The sequence below is a fragment of the Colias croceus genome, chromosome 20, assembly GCF_905220415.1.
Source record: "Colias croceus chromosome 20, ilColCroc2.1".
Classification (NCBI taxonomy): domain Eukaryota; kingdom Metazoa; phylum Arthropoda; class Insecta; order Lepidoptera; family Pieridae; genus Colias; species Colias croceus.
In genome coordinates this window covers 4,582,857-4,597,950 of record NC_059556.1, presented here as the reverse complement: position 1 = coordinate 4,597,950, position 15,094 = coordinate 4,582,857, and the positions used below count along the sequence as shown (strand labels likewise).

General features: G+C 31.7%; 1 protein-coding gene across 1 annotated transcript in view; it reads right to left on the bottom strand.

Annotated features, from left to right (window-relative positions):
- Nucleotides 1-9,233, bottom strand: part of LOC123700922 — a 61,659-nt gene extending 52,426 nt beyond the window's left edge. Inside the window, exon 1 of the mRNA XM_045648295.1 lies at nucleotides 9,073-9,233. The gene's annotated coding sequence lies outside the window, so the exon portion shown is untranslated. The remainder of the gene's footprint in view (nucleotides 1-9,072) is intronic.
- Between the last annotated feature and the right edge of the window lie 5,861 nt (nucleotides 9,234-15,094).

Sequence of the window (15,094 nt, the reverse complement as noted above, 5' to 3'; positions counted from 1 at the left end):
GTAACATACACTTCACTTCACTTATTATTTTTAATTAAATTGTATGAAGAACTAGCGAGCGCGGATATAGTACCACCTGAGTCTGATTATTCATAGTACATATGCAGTGTGCAGCTTTTATTCTCGCTTTTGTTAGGAAAGGTAAAGGATATGATTGGTATTATTTACCAAATTATCTACAGTATATACATGTATATACTGTATTTGAAATTGTACCTATATGACTAGCTACCTCAGCTGTTTGACTTAGTGTGATGATATATTGCTATAGCCTACCTCTACAAATGGACTATCTAATACTGTTACTGTTAACAATATTTTTTTCAAATCGGTCTTGCTGTTCCTGATATTAGCGCATTCAACAAAACAAACAAACTCTTCAGCTTTATAATATTAACATCCATGATAATTTCGTATGAAGAAAATCAAGCTGAATCTAACATGAAATATATTTCTATGAGACGGGGAAGTGTGTGAAGCAAAGTTTTGGAACATTTAAATAAATTGTTTTATAAAAATCGTTGTTTAATATGAGCTCATTACCCTTTACTTTTGTTCAAATTTATTGTTGTTAGAAAGAGATCCGATGATTTCAGTTTTTGCTTCACAATAGAAATGATAATAAGTTCACCTTATATTATTTATTTAAAAAATGATGTCTACCAAATTCTATTTAAAAATTCCTTTTACACTCTAGTTTATTGCGCACTTTCATTTTAACTAAATAAAAGATGAGAATGAAAATAAGAGATTACTCAGCATTACCCTCGTCAGTCTTGTTTTAGACCTGATTTAAAGAAGATTCATCTTAATCTCGCATTTATTCGACCCTCTTGAATTTATTAAGACTCGGTTCTCAACAGCTATCGAATAGACCTCGAAATATCAATGCCTACTTCACGTTTGTAAAAGCAGAACTGTTTTCATCGAGATGCTGAAAAGAATTCTCAATTTTCTTTGTGTCGTGACGTTCCATTGAAAACGGAGGAGCCATGATGCAAACGGAATGTCATACAAACTTGCAAGGTAATAAAAGCGAAGATAGAAGCTAGATATAATATTCTTTAATTCCGTATGAAATGGGGACTTAGTTGTAAAAAATATATAGTTCGAGATTGAACGTGCAAAAATTAAAGTGGAGGAAAATACCGTGGAAAACTGCATGGCGCGTTGCAAATGTCGTTGCTTCCTTAATTTTATGTCTAACTAGATTCAGCATGATTTCAGAAAAAAAAAATTTTATATAGAGACGAAAGCTCCACTTACTTATTTAAATATAGAATTTTAATAATAGTGCTTATGATTCGCGAATCCAAACAAAATCAGATAAAAACTTTGTAATTTGTATCTGAACTCAATTATTGCTACGTATTGGTTTATATATTATCATCAATAAATAACATGACTTTTATTACATTGGAAATAAAATAATGATAAAATTCCGCATTCATTTAGTTGACGTCTGACGATATCAGTATTTATCGAAATACCTATCCGTAAGTAACATTTCAAGTACTTTAGTAGATATTATCAATTATATTATTTTCAAACAATTTACTTTGATTTAATAAAGTTGTTCTATGTCATTCATCATCATTGTTAAAACACTTGAAAGCAATAATATGACAATTTGGGAGCCAAAACCACACCCGCTACAGCTGGGCGGTGTCCGTAATTGCGTATATTATAATATAGCCTGATAGTATTCAATTATATGTTTTCAACCGACTACGTCTGAAAAAGAGATAAATTTTACGTATTTTTTTTTATTACAAATCCTGTTAAATATTATCAAGTCCACTTTGTAAATTTTTAATAATCTTTGGAAATACAGATATGGATTGGATAATATATGTTTTAACGTTATAATATAGAAGAAAACAACATTTTCTTTTTAACAACGGACGGATTATCGTTACTTGGAGGTATATTTAGCCTTAAGTATTAAATATTCAATAGTTATACGCAGATCTACGATGGTTGTACCACAATAATTGTTGAAAGTTTGGGCAAACGGACTAAGTACAGAGACTACAATAGGGATTATATTACTATAGACTGGGTTGGTCTATATCACCAGAAACCTCTTGACTATTTAGTTTAACACGGTTTAGTATAATTTGCTCCCAATAAGGTTTCTCCGAAGTGTCCTAGATAAACATGGCTGCCTGAAAATGTCTTTAAAGGTTTATTGGTTTTTATAATTTTACCGTTCGATATATGTACATTGTACATGGTATGGAACCATGGTCTTTGAGTGTTATAGGCTTTATATGTACCAGAAACGACGCTAGTCTCAGATAAAAATATAAACCTTAATATAGAATATTCAGATACTTCTATTTTACAGTATTTTCGAAATTTTCTCGTTATTTTTCTTTAGTCTTAGTGACGATTAGTACGGATACTCGTAAACGAGACAGTTTAGTGGTTGTTGTTCACATTTCATGAACAATGGAGATTCTGTTTGCGTGATTTTGGCAATCGGTCAGCTATTGTTACGCCTCACGCATTGTCAGCAAAATTGCTTGTTATTCTGTAGGAAATATATGCTTGCAAAGGTAAATAAAACAATTTTTTGTAAATTTAAAAGTATTTTAACGCTAAGGTAATTGATAAGGGTTCCTTATTATTTTTATATAATTTTTCTATTTAATTGTCTCATGGAGTGTGAATATTAAGTATAAGTATTTAGAGACTTGAAGCAATTTTCATAATATTGTCTGCCATATACGCATTATGCGCTAGCACAAATATAAGCATTAGGTAGTCGACCCTTACAATGATGACCAAAGGTCATTCATAGTTTGAAATGTGACAAGGAAATGTTAATCTTAATATATATAAATCTCGTGTCACAATGTTTGTCCTCAATGGACTCCTAAACCACTTAATCGATTATAATAAAATTCGCACACCATGTGCAGTTCGATCCAACTTGAGAGATAGGATAGTTTAAATCTCAAATCGTTTTAGAGAAAGCGGGCGAAGCCGCGGGCGGTAAGCTAGTATGGTAATAAATTACGAGCTTGACGTATAGAGATATGAAATTTGAATTAGGCCTCTTGTACCTACGCACGGTTTTTCGTCGTGAAAATCTGGGGTTAATTCGCCGTGTGTAGACACGGTCTTCAATGTTGTATGGATTAATGTGGAAGCATGTAGACGTCCCGGTGCGGCGCCGTTCCGTACATTTTCACGGCGAAAAACCGTGTGTGTACACCATACAGGCCTAAACGCAGTCACATTATGATAAAACAACGAAGAGGACTTTTTAGATCTTATTTGGCGGTAAAATAAAAACATACTAAATGTACTACATATTCAAGTAACTGCAAGATGGTATTACAAACAGATTCCTGGAAAACCTTGGCAATCAAGTAAAAACATAGAGAAAATATAATGTATGAAAATGAATTTCTCTTTAAATAACTAACAATTATAGTTTCTTTCACTAAAAGATTCTTTATTTCTTGTTTCCTTGTCATAAAGAGTTTTGATTTTGGATGCCATTTTAAATACAATAAAAGGAAAATCTTTAGACGTGTGGTTTTCTGCCATTTAACTTAACCTATTCGTTAAAAAAAAAATAATATACTCAAGTAAAAATGTAAATTCATTTTATGACAGAACATTCTCGATTCTAGTAGAACATAATAATGAAAAAGAAAGAATCTACGAAACGATTAACTATAGTTTTGATATTAGAGTTTTTACGTGGTTTTTACCAACGATGATGTATTTTTTAGCTTATAGAAACTAGCATATTGAATACAGTTAAAAAGGTGTATCAAATATACCTTCAATATGAGCTGATTGGAAATTAGATCAAGTACCTATACTCAGGTTGAATTTCGGCTATGTGCGTCTAAATTGTTGTGGTAAAATCAATAACTCGGGGCTAGTGACCGACAGGCACGCGATTGATAAATCAAAGTCAATTTGCTTTTCCTAAGTACACATACATTAAATACATTCATAACAGTAAAAGTGATATAAAAATTGGATACATTTTCTAAAATTAGAGTGCTTAAAATTTAGGTACAAATTACTAAATTATGTTATTTTAGTCACTATTATCACTATTATTGTGATTAATCTATACTAATACATATTATAAAGTGGAAAGGTTTGTAATTATGTATGTATGTAATTATGGTTTTCACGCATAAACTACTGGACCGATTTCAAAAATTCTTTCACCATTAGAAAGCTGCATCTTCACTGAGCAACATAGGCTAGGTTTTATCCCGGAAATCCCACGGGAACGGGAACTTTGCGGATTTTTCTTTGAAAACGCGGACGAGGCCGCAGGCGGAAAGTTTGGAATAATTTGAAAGCATTTGAACTCTTGTCTGTTTTTATTGACAAAAAATTTGAAGAAGATTACGTTTTTTAAGTGGAAAAACGCACCTGTATATTATTCGATGTGTAACTTATTTCGTAATATGTAATAGGAAAGGATAGGAAAGGATAGTGCACGGTTATATAATGAATATGTAACGAGTGAGCTAATCAAAGTACAAAATGTAGGATAGTGACACTTGCGAAAACTAAAGGAATACCTAATGAGAGCTGAATTATGTAAATTCGTAGGTGCACGGTGCGTGCTGTAAAAACCACAGGACAGTTCTTTGTATATTATGATATATTATGTATTTAGATATAAGTTACATATTATGTAATATCGACATGATTTTAAAAGAGCAACTATGGAGTTTCTTGCCGATTCTTCTCCATAGATCACTGCTTTCCGAATCGGTGGTAAATGTTAAAATAATTATGTAATGACGATTCGAAAGTGCTACTAAATAGTAGTCTAATTGAATAAATGAATGTTTGAGTTTGAGTTTGAGTTTGAGTTTCAAATAGTTTCACACATTTAATCAAAATTATCCTTCGTTGTTAATTAAACCTACATACTTGAAATTAAATAAACTAATGTCTTATTTAACTAGATCCTGAATTAAACAGATTAAATTCTTTCTTAACATAAAAAATAAATACATAATATTTTTCGACAGGTTTATCCATACATAATACGCAGCAATGTGTATATTCCTTATTATAATTCTATTTAATACATTGTTTCGTAATAGATATGTTTTTAATGGTACGTTATTGATTTCATATACAATAATTGTATAGAATTATTACGTACATAACGAACGCAACTTTTAATTTAACAAAGTGGGATGCCATCTTGTATCCGAGTATTCAATGATACAAATATAATTGTCGTTAGATCTTATTGTTTAATCACAATTATGTACGTGGACATAATATGTAATTGTAAGGAAATTAATTTTGTAATTTGTGAGTGGGTATAGGAGCCTCCAAGGACCGCGTTATGTCCATTTTTATAGACATCTAATATAAATGAAAGTATTACTAGAACGGGATACATTAGGAAAATTAGTATCATTTCCAGTAACTGAAATAAAATTGTTATACACATATACTTATTTCGTTGTATATTGAACAAAAACAGACATTAATTAATAGGCTCTACATCCCGCATACCACTTCACGAAGCAGTTTTAATGAGCTTTGTGTAAACTCAGATAATACTGACAATGTGCGGCTTTAAAAGCTGATAATTTTCCAAAATGAGGCTATAATGAACAACATTCGCGTCTTGTGGAAGGACGCTGGTAATGAGGAGGTTTGTGTACGAAAATATAAAAATTTTATGGAAATGGAAACGAATAATGCTTCAATGTTTGATATTTCGAGAGATTTTCTACTTCATACAAAACGTAGCGTGGAATTTAATCATGTTGATAATTCAAATTAATAATAAGTAATAGCGGAACTAAAATTTATGTTAGAGCAAATCTTATCCGTGAATATCTGGCCTAATTAAAAAGTAAAATAAAGTCTATTATTATAGTAAGATTTCTACAAATGTTTTCCTCGCCATCTTCCTTCGTTTGTATCTTGTATATACTCCTATTTCCTAATTTGACACACACCTTACACGTGTCAAAGTAGCTTCACAGAATTTGCGAGAGCATGTTCGTTTATTTCTTCAAGTGTACGAAATATGACATACTTTTCAGTTAAAGTTTCTTCCTCCTTTAAAATAATATTATACTCGTACGTATTTTAGACTAAAATAGGTAGTTATTAATTTTACCAAAAGTACCTACGTTTGGTGAAATAGAAATACAAATAAATAGAAAAACGGAATTCTAATTTCTAAAATGATATATTAACATGCCCAATTTACGGTTTATAAAACCTGAACTCTCTATGAACTGTTAATATAATACTTTATTATTGAATGATAATAATTAATGTTACATTATGTTGATTCTGACAAACTTTATTATGCCTTTAGTTTAATTTATAAACTGAAATTAGATGTTGTTATAATTCTCTTGGGTCCTTTATATTTTACATTTAAGCCGGTGTTAAAATTATAAATGTAAACAGTTATATTGTGGTTATATCTTATATTTCGTAGGATTTATTTAGTTTTATTACACGAGTAGAATCACTTTTATAGCACAAGTTATTTTTACGATTCAAGATATTTTTTCTCAAAAGATTAGGTACATACATTTAAAGCACTCACAGAGAAATATTTTTTATAATCATGTTATCTCGCTCAGCGTTAACATAATAACATTTTTTATTATCTTATTACCCATACAATAAAGTAATTCGGTTTTTAATACCTTTGAAAATCCGAGATAATACAATACGCATTAAACCAATTCTAGACGTAATCTGCGAGTGTGAGCAAATCTTAATTACGTTCAATTGCTGGATTCAATGCATTTAATGAATATTGATCAATGCAAGTTAATTAGATGATAGGAATCAAGTGAAGCAGTCACTAATTGTACGAACAAACCCCTGTATCATGCAGTTTCAGTTCTATTCTTGTTCTTAATTGAATCTCTGCTATTATAAAATTGTGGTGTGTGAATAGTGAAAGGTTGACGTAAAATAAATTCTGTAGAAGACTATAAAGAATATACTCATGTAATTTTACTTTCATGTAGTGGTTTCAACGATTTTTGTTCCCCAGTATTTTATTATTCGACATTTTATAACACTTCACTTCCCTTATTTATCATGTATATATTTTGCAAAAAGTGGGCTCAATCAGTACTGTATTAGAGTAAATACTTTTGCATATTTTGTAGTATTATTATTTTCATTTTGCTCTATTTTATAACAATTACCTGTTTAACTTATTTTGACAGTCTCCCACTGGTAGTTAGGTACCTAAATTGTTAACACCTACCACATGAGCATTATAACTAGGTTATAACCAAAATTGAACCCCTATGGGGACGTCAGAATCTATTACTGTCTGGTAGAGCCAATATAATTAAGAAAACTATGAAACGTTAAATGCATTCACATCTGTTTCACTGATCTGTAATGTAGCTAGATCATACTACATAACAAGATATACAAGTATATACAAGACTTCTATTTATTACTAGCTTTCCGCCTGCGGCCTCGCCCACGTTTTCAAAGAAAAACCCGCATAATTCCCGTCCGTGGGATTTTCGGGATAAAACCTAGCCTATGTCGCTCAGTGAAGATGCAGCTTTCTAATGGTGAAAGAATTTTTGAAATCGGTCCAGTAGTTTATGCGTGAAAACATACATAATTACTAACCTTTCCTCTGTATAGATTAGTATAGATGAGATAGAGAGAGAGCTATTAAATATAGAGGTTTTTTTAAGCATCCTAAACAATACATCATAACATTTACAGATAGATGACAGATAATAAGGTATTTAAATTGATAGTAACTTTGGACTTTATAAGCTTAGATAAAACTCTACAAACAGTAGCGGCATGGTAATGGCGGCATAGGTCAATTTTCAGGTAAGCTAACTTTGATAGCTTCAGAATTAAAGAAAATACACCTTGTCCAAATCGATCTAATAAATGCTAAATGCCAAATAATCCACTTATTCTAAGTCGCTATAATTTGAGGTTCTATCAGTTTACTTCGTTAATCATTCAGCTATTGTGTTTTACATATTATATGTATGAGAGGTAGGTACGGTACCTACGAAGTACTAAGCAGAGGGAAACGATCGCTTTTATATAGGCCTTGATATTATCGATTACTTTCGTATAAATAAATAATTATCTTCTCAATTGCTATGCTGTTAAATGTCATATTTTAATTGAATAATTCGCCTGAAAGTATTACAATTTGAAAATTTATCTGATAATACGAAGTGCTTGTGCTAATGTGGTGTTATCCAAACCATTACACGCTAGTTTTAATTTATTGAAACAATCCCCTTGGTGCTGAAAATTTATTATGCCTACTAAGTTATCATGTATATTATTTGTTAAATTAATAAGAGATTACCCAGGTACCATAAAAATACATTCTAAGTTCCTTTAAACTTTTTAAACTCCTGCTAGGTATATCACATTGATTTAATAGGAAGTTTGTATCTAAAGTACGTTCATATAACATTAAGGATAATTCAAAAACTTTGTAGAAAGTAATCAATAAGTTATAATAGTTATTGTTTCGCACTTGTAGTTTGTAATAAATCTCCATTGTCATACATCGATCAAGAACACTAGCGACTATTGATTGATTCCTATTTATGTATGGATTGACCTCAATCCTAAAATAGCATTCCACTATAAACTTTGTATGTCTGCATTATTGGATTTGCATTATATGCACATTTCTGGATACTTCCAGAAATGTGCATATGCGTACTACTGTACAGTATGTATCAATTAGTACATGATGTAGATCAAAATATAAAGTTTGGTACTTGTGGATGCATAAATGTGATGAAAACTCACCTGATCCGAAGTAATATAATAAGTTTCCCTCTATAATTGCTTCGTATTTAACAATATATTACTTTGGAACTTAACTTTAATAATGTGCTTTTAATTCGTCACGATAATATTTTTCGTAGCTTAATGTGAACTAAGCTTTAATAGAGTATTAGTATGGTGTAAATGTAATTTTACAATTACAAGTAATGCTTTATGAACACCATGATATACAGAAACTTAATTAAAATATCAACAAAAATAAGTGTGAAACTGAAATGAACTCACCAAATATATTCACAAAACACGCTTATGACTTCACGTATACTCCACTCACGGCATAATGCCACAGATAATAATTACATTAATGATATCGTAAGTTTTGTGTATTTTGTAAAGCGCGCGAAACACGTCCTACGTTGTCAAAGTCCTGTAGTCTACTGTCACGTATTTCCAAAATGAAAACCGAGGCTTTAAGCTCTTTGCAGTCTCCGTCAGCTGTGAAAGCCTTTGTGGTTATTACTGTAAGGTTTGGAATTTGAAGGAAATGACACGAAAACTAGTATAGTGTTTTCATAATGAACTTTTGAATGTTTAAAATGTTTTAGGCGACACGGTATCGTGAATATTTGATAAGCTTGGCCATTTTCAGTTATTAATTGTTGGAAGTTCGGAAATTTACTGTGTTATTAATATCGGTTAAAGTTTATGTAAGGTAATTGGAAATTGTGTTTGTTTGTTTTCAAGTTTTTTTTGGAAAGGATTTTTCTACTGAAATTCAGCTATGAAGGCCAACAAAAAAATGTAGTTTGATGTGTTGTTAGGTGCAAGTACAAGTGCACTCTATAACAATGGTATAGTTTGTTATGAAGAGAGATCCTATATTAGCGAAGAGAAAATTACTTTATGTCTCTGAGGCACGGGGGTACAATTAAGCGAAGTTTATAAGAGTAAATTTTTATAGGCTTTTGTATTTTTTTATATTATATTATTAAGTCTAGTCAGGTTCTAGGATGTTTATTATGTTAATTTCAGTTAATTTAATTAGACTTAGTGTACCCTTCGCTTTTCTATATACGGTTCTTTATCCTCTTTATTATTATGGGCCTAATGTCAAGTTCTAATGTCCATATCTACAGAAGTTGATAGAGTTACCGCCACAGTATTACTTTCAATTCTTCCGTTTCTAATCTGTTTAGATATACTTTACCTTTTCCTAGAAAATAAAGAAACTTTTTTGCTCAAGGTGGGTTAATAATTGTATGATAAAAAAAAATTCAATATAAAGTCTGTTATGCATGATATAAAACCAATATTAAAATATTAGGTAGCAAATTAATTTCTGCTGAAATTACTCAAGATATAAGCAAGAAAATTGTTTTGTTAGAATGTTTGTTCGTATTATCTCATTTGAGTTAGGTCAGGTGGAATTGTTTCTTACGTGGATCATCAAATATTCATGAGAACCCAAATGTTCACTTTCATTCGGTTAAGTGCGTTAATTGTTTTGATATGTTCATCCAGATGGAAACATTATCCCGTAATTTGTAATTAAATTGATGCTGTTGCCTTTTACTTGATATTTATTGCAATTTTATTAACATTATCTTGTATTTCAAAATAAGATTGTTACTGTTTCTACTTGTATTTCGTGATTAAAGCGGTTATTAATAAATTTGAATTTACGTGCCTTTGCGAAAGTAAAAGAAAGCCATATATTATTTGAGTTATGGAAGCAGCAAATATAAAATTCTTTTAGATATTTGCGTGTGTTCTCCACATTTTACGTAGTTACTATACATTGCCAAGGTATAAGTGTAGGCGTGCTTAATTTAAAATTATTATTTTGTCTAAAATTAACGGTGATCTTTGCAACTGTGAAAAATGGAAAAGTAAGGTTGATACTTACAATGTTCTTTGACTTGTTACGCAAAAAAATTTCAACTTATTTCAGGAAACCAATATTATACGAATTGTTCCGGATATTAGATATATTTTAAAGTTAAAACTATGGACACCCTGTTGGACGTCATTCAATGTGTATAGTTATGATTTTTTTATAATATCATAATTTTAGGAGTAATATTTATACTAGGCAGGTAATGGCAAAGAAATGTTTAATTATAATTAATTACCTAATTTTAGAATTAGAATTGTGTTATAGAATCTAGAGTATCAATAAAGTACCATAAATTCATATGTACATACAGTAGAGAATGCGTTTACGCATACCTAGGTCACCCTATGATAGGGCTCTATGTTATGTCAGAATACACTGCACCAAAAGCAATGGACTACTAATAATTGAACTTCACTGAGTTCCGAAAACACAATTCACATTCAAAAATCATTCAAAAATCACTTTCAATGGCTTAGCTCAGCCACTGAAAGTGATTTTTGAATGCGTATTGTTACAATTTACCACGATAAAATACCTACTAAACCTCATAAAGTCACATGGGTTAAAGATAGTCCACAGGAGACCATTCAAACCTCCTGTACTAGCGCGCAATTATTTTGCCCAAACTTTATTGTAGCTAGCAAGAAATATTACTGCAGATAGACACTGAACTATTCACTAGACGTAAAAGGAATTATCTCGCAAGGGAAGTAATTGATGTGATGGCATATGCAATGGCCATACATATACTTACATACATTTTACATACATTTACTTTACATTGCATGTTGTCTATTGACGGATATACCTATTGTAAACGCGATTATATACTTAGCAATTCAGGATTTAGTAACTTTGTTGAAGAGAGAATAGTTCTAATAGGGAGAAGAATAAATCGTGTGACGGATAGTACAAGTCTATTTTCCTCCATCTAGCTAAGTGTTTCTTGTACATATTATGTTGTTTGTTCTATGTCCTTTTTGTTAAAGAACGATAGAATTATTTCCTTACTTTAAAACACATATTTATCTCTATAATACTTTTTGGTTGGTATATAAATAAAAGTAGGTATGAGTGAGGTTGTTTTAGTCTCGTTATTGCTGAACCGGTTTCAACTAAAAGCATCGTAAAGTTTCTACTTGTTCTCTTCTTTGTTTAATCCTATACAGCAGAAAAGTCTGACTTGACTGGTTGAAAAGTTCTCTAGTTTATCATTATTAATGCTTCGTTGATTTAACCCAACATAAACAACAAAGATTTGCCCTCCAGGCGTACAATCAAAATCGTTAGAATAAAAGTGAATCTGTAACAAGGGTCGTGTCCTCAGGATTGTATCGGGAATGTCTGTTTTGCATTCGTGTTTTTTTGTATCGCTAATATTATTTGTCCAAGCTACGCTTTTTACGTTTCAACACAATTTTGGTATAAAGCCATCTTTGAGATAACCTTAATAGGGATGATCCTGCGTTCTGATTTTGCATTGACCTCAATTGGATTTGAGAAATTACATTCGACTCGAATTCTAAAAAATTTGACAAAAATAACGTGTTCAAAGTGGTAGTAAGTTTTGTACATTTATATGTAATAGGTCAGAAACTAGTTTCCGTGAGTCATACGCAGTGTAGTTCTTAGTTTTTTGTCCTAAAGTAGATTAGAGCAGCGGTACCGATTGTTCGTCGCGATCACCGACCTCGCACGCAAGAGTTTTTGCTGCATGCGCATTCACTGTAACGGAATTCTTGAAACGGCCAATCGCAATCCAGAGTCTGAAACGCGATGTTAATATTTTTTGACCCACTACGTATATATCAAATGGATAATGTAAGGCGATAGGGGAGTCCGATGCTGTCGCGAAGACCGGCCGTGGCGAGGGGCCGGACTTTATCCTCGCTGATCCACATTTACAATTTGTAGAGCGGCCTCTGCTTCGTGTATTGGCTTGTTAATATTAATCTCATGTAGTTAAGTTAACCGTATGTATGCGTTAAGATTAGGGACCCTCTTCTTCACCGTTACCGGTCGGCGGCATGTTTGACTTCCTTTTGAACTTTCCTGTATTTGAAGAATTCCTGTTCCTCCATTGACCATTTAAAATAGCAGACATACACTTTGAAATATATGTCTGTTGTTTTTGGTATCACAAATGAAATGTATCTTATTTTTTACAGTTTTTCTTTTAACTAATAAAAATATGATACCATACCAAACACGTCTCTATAACGCGTCTATCACCGTACCGTGGCAACGCTTAACCACTCGACCTCCCGTGATCCCACCGCAGCGATCAAATTTATTTTACTTTTCGGTTTTATGTGCCTTAGGTTCAATTCAGAACATCGAACCTTTTTATTCTTTCATAATTTCTCATTTATGAATAAATATATATACAACATTTAACTAGGTAGCATAGAGTTATTTTTATCATTAAAAACTGTTGCTCAGCAGCAAGTGGTAGAATAAAATATCATATATAATTATTATATGAAATGAAAATGAAAAATGTTGATGTGAAAATATCAATGTTGATATAAACTTCTAATAGTTCAGGATACATCGCCCATTTTTGTAAGTGACTACTATCAAGCTAATTTTCCGTTTGTAGCTTTATTTTGATGAGACGCCCAATAATTTCGTGTACGAAAGTCTCGATTGTGGTAGCTAACAGAGATAACAAGGATAAAAATTTTTGATTTGATGGTTCTCAAATATTTATTACTAACTGAATGAATTTTTTTTGTTCAATCTCAAGATAATTACCTAAATTATTCGAAAAAATATTTGTCCTACAAAATCTATGGTTTGTTCAAAGAGTCCCCCTTTCCAAAGTGTATCGATAACGAGGTCATCATAAATGATTACTAACAAGCTGATTTTTTTGTTTTCACTTAGTTAATGTTTATATAATTCAACAGACATATTGTCCTACAAATTGCGTAATAAATATTTGAGAACCATCATATCAAAAAATTTTATCCTTGTTATCTCTGTTAGCTACCACAATCGAGAGTTTCGTACACGATATTATTCGGTGTCTCATCAAAATAAAGCTACAAACGGAAAATCAGCTTGATAGTAGTCACTTGCAAAAATGGGCGATGTATCCTGAACTATAACTTGACTATTGCAATATACCCTACCATCAGCTTAAAGTACAATATTAGGTATCTATATAAAGTTATAATAATTAGTTAAATCTATACGAATATTATAAAGCTGAAAAGTTTGTTTGTTTGTTTGAACGCGCTAATCTCAGGAACTACTCAGGTCCGATTTGAAAAATTATTTCCGTGTTAGATAGCTCATTTATCGAGGATGGCTATAGGCTATATATCATCACGCTACGACCTACAGGAATGGAGCCACGGGGGTAAAACCACGCGGAGCAGCTAGTAATAGATAAAAACCTTTATTACGTTTTTAAATGATTCACTATAAAACAAAGTAAAATTTGTCCTGGTGACATCAAGCAGAAAATTGTATGCAACGCAGCAAATATTATCAAATTTTATGGAAATGAATTTTTAAATATTATTATTCCTTGGCTTTTAATGGTTAAGTGCGCATGTTTCAAAATTAATGAGGCGCTATTAACGTTTCTGTATACAATAAATATTTTGTTACCCGTTTAAATAATTTAAACGAAAGTTGTTATGAGTACATATTTAACCTATTTTGTACTAGTTATTAAATATGGTTGACGTAGAGAAGTTATTTTGTATAGGTACCTAATAGGTATAATAAAGAATCTGTTTGAGTTTAACTTTGATGCCTTTTATTTCTTATTTTTTACTAGCTGTGCCCGCGACTTCGTCCGCGTGGAATAGCGACTGCATAGTATTTACTACTTTACATACAATTATTTAGTAAACACGTACTACCATAAACAATTCAAAGAATTATTAATAGAATTTATTACTAATCTAAGCTAAAAAAACTTACTTACTTTCCGGAAATCCGGGGCATTTTCCGGGGATATCCGGAAAATGCCCGTAAAATATCTGGAAAATCCCCCCGGAAAATGTGTGAAAATGTCCGGGAAATACCCGGAAAATGTCCGGAAAATATCCGGAAAATGCGTGAAAATATCCGGAAAAAGCGTGGAAAATGCCCGGAAAATCCCCGGAAAATGCCTGAGAGATGCCCGGAAAATTCCCGGAAAATATTCAAAAAATGCGTGAAAATGTCCGGAAAAAGCGTGGAAAATGCCTGGAAAATTCCCGAAAAATGTCAGTGAAATGTCTGGAAAATGCCTGGGAAATGAGAAATATATGGAAAATATGCGGAAAATGCATGTAAATGTCCGGAAAATATCCGGAAAATGCGTGAAAATCTCCGGAAAATGCCTGGGAGATGCCCGGAAAATTCCCGGAAAATGCGTGAAAATGTCCGGAAAAAGCGTGGAAAATGCCT